Source organism: Carex rostrata, chromosome 26 (genome assembly GCF_964058835.1).
Source record: "Carex rostrata chromosome 26, lpCarRost1.2, whole genome shotgun sequence".
Classification (NCBI taxonomy): Eukaryota; Viridiplantae; Streptophyta; class Magnoliopsida; order Poales; family Cyperaceae; genus Carex; species Carex rostrata.
In genome coordinates, this window is record NC_135943.1 from 1,592,152 (window position 1) to 1,601,194 (window position 9,043).

The 9,043-nt window shown below is 33.7% G+C and overlaps 1 long non-coding RNA gene across 1 annotated transcript; it reads left to right on the plus strand.

The window, feature by feature from the left end:
* Nucleotides 1-295: 295 nt before the first annotated feature.
* On the plus strand, nucleotides 296-8,343 carry LOC144544158 (uncharacterized). The gene is made up of 4 exons (XR_013508154.1): nucleotides 296-740; nucleotides 2,726-2,835; nucleotides 4,286-5,981; nucleotides 7,977-8,343. It is a non-coding gene; the product is annotated as an uncharacterized LOC144544158 (long non-coding RNA).
* The last annotated feature ends 700 nt before the right edge of the window (nucleotides 8,344-9,043 follow it).

Below are 9,043 nucleotides of genomic sequence, written 5' to 3' on the forward strand. Positions count from 1 at the left end.
TTTAGAACTTTTAGATAATTAATTGAATATACATAATTATATAAAATGAAATCAAATTATTCGAATCTTAAATTGAGAAATAAATATACGAATTTTATGTGCGAATATAGTTACAAAAATTTACGAACTTTCGAATTGAATTTATGAAAGAAACAAAACTTAAACCAATTAAATGAAACTATATTGAAGTTTGGAATTATTTGGACCATTGGATTCTATCCAGCACGAATCTTAAAGCAAACCCATTATTAAAACCCATTTTCTCTCTTTCTCCTCTCCCTCCCTGTCTGTGCGTGAACCCCACGCCAAACCCCCTCTTCTCTTCCTCTTTTCCCCTCTGTCCGTGAGAACCACCCCACAGCCCTCTCCTTTTCTCTTTCCGCCATCTCCCTCCCCTCTCCTCTCTTCGGCCACTGAGGCGACACAGCCACAAAACCCCGCCCCATTCTCTCCTCTCCCTCTGTCCGTGAAGCCCCCACCAGCCCCCTGCCTCTCGTGAAACCCTAAACCGTGCCCTTCCTCGCTGACCTGCGGCTTCACCACGAAAACCTCCATCTCTTCTCTCTCGTTTTGAATCTTGTTGGATGTTACCACTCAAGCAGTATGGGGCAGCAGGACGTACGATCATGGATCTCGAGGCGAGGCTAGAAGCAAGGTGGAGAAGGCAACAACCGACTATGACTACCGACCTTCGCCACGACGTGAGTCGGAAGCACGAATCGAATCTGAAATTTCATTCGGTAATGTTCTAAATTACTTAGTTGCTTCTTTTAAATGTGAAATTTTATGTTTTTCGTATGCGGGTTAGGAAATGATCCTCATGACAACCTTTCTTTGTTTTAATGTTTGTACCGTGTGCCTCTATTGATATAAATTGTAACCGGTACCAGTTTGGTACCAGCATTTTATGATTCTGGTACTGTTAGGGGCTGTTTTGTAAGCTTCCAGCTTTCTGCAGCATTATAGAGTAATTCTGCAACGTTCCAGGGTCTGTTCTGTAAATTTTCAGTATTTTGACAGCTCTGGGTCAATTCTGGTAAATGACAGGGTTTGTAGTGTAAAATTTCGGATCTGACAGGGTTCAGGGACTGAACTGTGACAGAAAAATTAATTTGTTTAGAAAACAGTCCCTGACTAGGGACCTTTTTGTGACAGGATGTAAAAAGTTGTATGATAAGCCTTTTCCAATGAGAATTTCATAGAAATACTAGTTGCAAAATGTATAAAACTTAAGTAATGTTTTCAAACATAAATTTGAATAAAAGAAAGAATAGTTTTGAAGTTTATTTGATAAATTGTGAGCACGGATAATTATTTAGAAACGATAATACAAGTGATCAAGTATTGATAAATAACTATATACTTAAGTAACTCAAATTGTAAACAAAATAAAAATGAAAGTAACAGTTGTATTATTTAGCGTGTAATTATCGCTAAACTAATATAATTAATACACCTAATCTATTATAAAAATAGACAAAAGGAAATGGGATTGTTCGCTGATTTGGACCGAAACAAATAAGAATTTTTAATTTTAATTGAATTGGGCTTTTGATTACTAATTGGATAAGAAATATGAAATTGGATATTTTCTTGTAGATCTATAAAACTTTTAAGTGAAATTTTCTTGAATAGTCCGGAACTAGATTTGAAAATTTTAATTATGAAATTCAAACATGTTTCCTTTTTCTTGAAAAATGATTCGGTGACTAGCTAAGTAATTAGTAGTTTGTTAATACCTAGATGAATATTTTTTTTTTCTCTTCTATGAAATTATATTAAATCACCTATATATATTTTGTATGTAAAGATGTATTAATTATAAATGTCTAATATATATATTAACAATTTATTTAAGACCACAATTATTATATGATACATGTAACATATATATCTATGGTAATCGTATCCAAAATTTGCATGATATAAAATAACAAATTAGAAAAATATACGGAATCTTAGATGTAGATAACTAAGTCATATACTAGTATAGTGTAAAGAGAAATAGGAACTTTAAGTAACTATATTATTTTAGATTATTTTAAAGTGTATGAACCTGAACCAAGGTACTTAAATAAATTCAAAATTTCATACTAATCAATAGACAATAAATAAGAAAACACTCAACCCGTAGTTATATAAAAGTTGTGTTATAAAGTTTAATTCAAGACATAAAACGGTAGGTGATAATATAAACGTAAGATTAAATTATGTACATTAATAACTACTTTAGAATACATGTGTATAAGTTCAACTAAATACTATTTTCATTATAACACCATGTGGTACATGAATATTATTTAGCATGTAATTTAGTGACATATAAGTATATAATTTTATAAGAATAGATTAATTAAGTAGAACCCGTTTAAATTATCTAAACTCATGATAAGTATTTTTGCGAAGAATTCAATGTTAGAATTTTTACAAGCAATATATCTTCCAATTAAATTGTTAGAAATATAAACCATTTTAGGATTAAATTAGATTAATTTAGATCAAAGTGAATGATCAATATATGACGAAACTATAAAATTAGATTAATGTTAAGCGATGGCATGAGACTAAATAACTAGTATTTGATTAACCGGTTCAGTCAGACTGACTGAATCGGTAATTTTTATAAAATTGAAATAATCGAGAATTTAACTTGCGCATTAATTGGGACGAGGGTTAGAATAAATTTAGCGTAGAATTTTAATTAGTTTAAATTACGTGATCACAGATCAGTGAACTCCGTACGAGCCCGACCCGTGGGCCGATCCGACTGACCCGCAGATCGGAGCATACGCGGAGTACGCTGATTACTAGCGACAGAGACTCCAGCCCCCTCAGGTGTGGGATATCTGAATTATTTTCTTTCGTGGGCGTACTCTTACCAGTCGATCCATCTGACCTGACATCCGCACTTTATTTTTAAGTAGTTGCATTAAAACTTTAGAGCATGTTTATCCTTTCTGCACTGTATGTAGAATTGCATAAACCCTGAAAAACTCGAATTTACTGTATTTTAAGAGTAGAGTAAGTAAATAATATTATACATATATCTTATTAGAATATTAGGTTATTAGTTGTCTTCTTCTCGTAGAAGACTATATTATTATTTTACGTGCATACGCATGCATTGGTGAGAGCAGAGCAGAGCAGAGCCGAGTGACTTCGTTCCGTCTTGGTGTCACTTGGCATGGGACGGCCCGACAGCCACTGAGCTGAGGGTCACTTGATCCTTGGATGGCTTTAGGACTATATTATATGTATAAACCTTGATTATATCATTTTTCGATCATTTTTGCTATTTGACGTGAGCAGTTCCGATCTCGAGTTCTGTGGCACGGACGATTCGGGATGTTTCCCACGCCTACATTAGGAGCTACATGCCTAGAACGGGTTACCCCACCACGGTTCCGATCTCGAGTTCCGTGGTGGCATTTTTATAACTTGAGACTGCACAGTTCCGATCTCGAGTTCTGTGTAGGTCTGTTTTACGCTACCGCATGGTTCCGATCTCGAGTTCCATGGCGGATTTTGTGATTTGGTGTGGCGGGTGTTGGTGTGGCGGGTGAGGGCACAGTTCCGATCTCGAGTTCTGTGGCCCTGGTGATGATATTTTTGCGACTTGCATTGTATGATTTCTCCTATTGAATATGTTTGGCTTATGAATCGTCTAGGTGAGATGACACACCGAATTTTGATATAACCATCGGCTAGTGTGCAGTTCTTGTGGGCAATGCGCGATGTCATTAGGCAACGTGTATCATTGTTCCCTGATCACAGTCCTTGGATTATATTATTCAGATTCTTTTTGGTAAAGGTATAACCATCGGCTAGTGTGCAGTTCTTGTGGAGCAATGCTCGATGCCACTAGGCATCGTGTATCATTGCACTCTGATCACAGTCCTTGGATTATACTATTCGATTTCTTTTGATACTATTGGCACGGCACGGGGTGATTTACTTTATCCATATTATTATTATTATTATTGTATTTGGGCACACAGTGCAAGGAGTACTGGATTCCGACTTGATTTATATCCGATATTACACTTTGATTTTATTTTGGGTTTATTTCGCATGTTGGCATAATAGAATAATCGCATCATGGCATCACTCAGAAGCATTATAAATTCTTTTAGCTATTAATATAGGTTCACACATGTGCAAATTCTTAATTGTATTCATTTTATAAATAAAAGTGCTTTGACCGTAGAGGATCCCTGAGGGGATAATTCTGGGTCACATACTGGGCGACTCGTCGCTCACCCACAAGTTGTTTCGTGGGTTTTAGGTACAGCATCTGGCGATCCGCAGCAGGAGTTGCCCCCGATGGCCACATCGTTTGATTAGCTAGAGTTAGACTTTTGATTTGGTTTACGAGTCTCGTATTTACTGTGTTATATATACGAGCTCGACAGATCATGTACCCCCTTCTATAGATAGTGTTATTTGGATCCGAGATGGATCGAATTATATGTTATGTATGTGTATGTTTAATTATTTGCTATGTGACTGATGCTTGATATTTATATTATATTTGCTTCCGCTGCTGTTTGAGTTATTATTTATGGTTAGCCTTGCGTGCTTAATGATTAATTAAGCACGAGGCGAGGTTGATCACATCTTAATCCAGAATTCCTGGTTTGGGGTGTGACATATACAATAAATAATATGAAAAATATAAAATATATATTTTCAAATTTGTTACGATTTTTATAGTCAAATCATATTTATAATTTCAATTTTATAGAATATCATTATTATTTTGTCCCTCATCATGTGCTAATATTTGTGGACCATTTATTTTCATGTGAGTGATCAACGGTTGATTTGAAATGAAATGAATCCAAATTATTATGAAATGATCAAGATAAAATATTGAACATAATCAACAGTTCGGATCGACCAACGGACGATACGTTCCCGTACATCTTCATGAACTCATGAAGTGAGAGTTTATGTTCTATGAAACACCAACTCTTGCTATGTGAGTTAATGAAGACCCACGGGATTGCATCGTCAGCTGATCGATCGGAACCGTTGAAATGAAAATGAACTGAATTTATTTTATCGTATCAAAATTTGATGAAATTTTATTTTCATTAACATATCCATCAAGTTGACGGAATATTGCAATATCGAATGGCTATAAACACTTCATGTCGGATCGAAGCTCAAACATGATCAAACTTCATAACTTTTATGTTGGTTATGTTCAATATTTTGTCTCGATCATTTCAAAATAAATTTAAAATCATTTTGTTGCAAATCGACCGTTGATTACTTATGTAAAAATGAATGGTCCATAAATATTGACTCAATTTTAAGAGACAAATAACGATAAAATTATATAAATTTGACATTTATGAGTATGATTTAGTCATAGAAGATATAAAAAGGTTAACATAATATTTTTCAAATTTTTCTCATATTATTTGTTGTACAATTATTATCTAATGTATATATTTGCAAATCAGACCCGTCCGATGGGTGATGAAGAGCCCTGATTTCAAAGGATATCTCCATTTTAGAAGCTGTACAAAGGATTCAATATTCTCTGTTGTAACATAATAATTCTGTTTAGATCCATTCTAGGTGAAATGCAATGGATCCTTCAATATCTGTGCGAAATCTGATCAGAAGGCCCCAATCTAAAATGGAAAAATTATGTTACCTCAGTTGATATGAATTTACGAGTAAGAACACGAATATGCATACAGAGATAGTTGATACCGAGTGACTTGGCGTTTTTTTTGCAAAACTAAATTGAAACCTCTCTGCTCTACACTCTCTCTCTCTCTCAACTCTGCAAGCAAACAGATCGGAGCCCCTTCTCCAACGCCAACCCCGGTCCCTTCTTCTCACTGTCTCGATCCCACCGTACCCTGTCAAGTCCCACCGCCGCCGCCATTCCTTCTCCATGTCGTCCTCGATTTCTCCATGCCCAACTCCAACTCCAACTCCAACAAGGTGTTTGATGAAATGATGTAAGTGTAAAAGTTTTTAGTAAACTGATAATTTTTGCCTACTTAATCGATGTCTGTGCTCGATAAATTGTTGTCGATTCCTTATGTTAGGTGAAACTAATTTATGGTTTGTTTCCTCTGTGTAATTGTGGGATAACTTGATGTCAGTAAATTTGTTGCATTGATGGATGCATTTAAAGTGTTCGACAAAATGCCTGAACCAAAATACTAGAATTTCAGAGCCCAATTATGATATGTTACCTTCATGGTTAGTTCAACTTTCCACTATTTGCAGTTATGTGAGCTTAATTGTGGTTATTTGATGACTTAATTGGTGCGATGAAAAAGTATTCAGCTCTCTTCCAAATATTACCCAAAAAAAAAAGAAAAAAAGCACATGTGCCGTGGAATAACAATATGTGCATATATTTCTGTTCTTTTGCCGACAACCAAGACAGCCCTTTTTGACTATAATGCTACTTAAGCCCTTTTAGTTTTTTTTGTTGTATACCGATGTTTGATTATGTGCACACAAGGTGTTTGATGAAATGGCATAAGTGCACAGTTGATTATTTATATCTTTTAAAAAGTTAGCAAAAAAGAAATAACTAATACCTTTGCATCTATGCTACTGGATTGAGTGTGAGACTCATATTAAGTTAATGTCAATACATAGCGCAAAAGCAACATGTACTATGGGTCAGTTTGTAGTCTCCTTAATGCTCAATTTGATAATTTTATCACAAAAATGTATGCACAACTTACTCAAAGATCTTCATACAACCTTTGTGCATGTTTTTCTTATTTTTGCAATATTTTTAACATTTTATTTCATCACTTTTCAGTTTGTGAGGTGCTGTTTGGATGATTCTGACATGTTGTGTTTCTTATTTTTGTGTAGAACAAACCATAGATCCAAATTGGATGCTTTTTTATCAAGAATTTTTAGGAAGTCATGATCTACACCCATAATTAATTTCAACTCATTGTATTGCCTAAAGCTATTCCAAACTTAAGTTTTTCTCAAGACCAGTTTTGTACCAGTTTTGGTTCTGTATCAATTTTTATTTTCTGACAACCAGTTTTGCATAATTTGAACATGACAAACTACAACTTCAAATTGAGTGTTCTTGGTACCAAAATTCTCAAGAAATTAAGATCTTTCACTATGATTTATTTCACATTTTTATAGATTTTCTGACTGGGTTGAATTTAGAGTTTTGCATAGGGAAGTTCTGCACCATCATCACTATTGTATATGCGACCTTGTTAGAACAGTAAATGAGAACTTTACACTTGGGTCCCTATATTATGTCATTTTTGTGTTTTTGTTTAAAAAAAACAATGAATATCTATATTAAGAATCATAAGATGCTCTTCATGAGATAGTCTCATTTCAGTCCTTGCATCTTCATCTTCATTTTTCTTATTTGCATATAAATCCTTTATAAATGTTGTATTTTCAAAAGATGATATAATTGTTATAAGACATTAACCATCTTGTATTGTTTTCTATTAGAAAATAACTTTATTTACATGACCTTGTTAATCTAGTGTACTTGTGCATATATAGATCACTATTTATTTTTTTAATTTCAAAATCACATGTTTATTATTACACACCCCTTCTACCTATTTAAGTCTTACGAGCATCAATTTGCTCAAAGGTCCAAACTCGTTGATAGTAGCATAGTTATTTTACAAAGAAATCCTTTGACAGTGTTCAATGGACTTGATGAAACCATGGTTTTGTAGTGGCCAATATTGTGAGGTAATTCAAAGCCAGTGAATTGGTAAGAAGGCTTGTTTACTAGTAATGAATTTGTGGGCCCTATAACCTAGAGTTCCCTTGTCAACTCTTGTTATGATAAACTATACCGATAGAAACTTACTGGTTGCCTATAATGAACTTTATAATTCTACCATTTCCTCTTGTTGCTTGTATACCATTTATTATCTTCTTTTTACTTTATTATTAATATGGTCTATTTCCTCTCTTTTTTTGGTTTTTAACAGGTGTTTACACAAGAATCATTCAAAGGGAGATCTTATCTATTGCTTGCATTTGTCAAAATGTTTTGTATCTAAATTAAATAGATTGGCTAAATCCAAATAGCAAAATTTATGTTTTCAATTAAATGATTCATTTTAAATATCTCAATGAGATACATATCCTTTTTTGTTAATTTCCTTCTTGTAAGCACTGTTTGCTTGAAGACCCAGTACCTTTCCAAAGCTATAGTGATGATATTACTAAACTACTATCTAATTCAAGTACTTTTCTTATTAATTAGGATGTGTTATATAAATTATTTTGTTGATTAATGAGGTATATCATTTTGGGATTATATTCTAAGTTAATTGAATGTTCGTGGCTAGCAAAAATGTGGAGGGCTAGCCAATTGCAAAAATGTTGTTGCCAAAATTCTTAATAATACACTAACAGTTATAATTAAAAACAATTAGCAAAAATCATTAAAGAAATGAATAAACACAATAAATTATACTTAAGATTTCAATTAAATGTTTCATTTTAAATATATAAATTAAATACTGCTTGCTGCTGTGATTTAGTTTTGTTTAACATTTAAAGGGAGATCTCAATAAATAGAAATGCTTCTGTCTCCATGAGCTAAACATTTCCAACGGTAGTCTCATGAAAATAATTAGTATAACTATAAAAAAAATATTAACTGTATCAATGAAACTTTTCCAAGAGTATAGTAGCCAAGTATTTATGTGGGCCTAATATAAATATAATAACCAAAACATTTCCAAGGGTAGCTCATGGAAATAATATGTGTTACAACTTCCAAAACATTTCCAAGGGCATGGGGTTAACAATTTCCAAGGGCCATCAATAAAAAATAGTATTTGATTTGTTTGGCGGGTCATAGCTCATCCAAAAGTATTTCTGAGAGCAGACATGAGACATTTCCAAGGGTGGACAACAGGGTTTTTCCATCGGCAACAATTTCCGTCGGCCTACCGATGGAAATTTTAAGTGTGTCAGAAGTGCGTCAGAAAACACCATTTTATTTCTGAGGGCCTCTCTTACCCTTAGAAAAAGCTAAACTTACCTT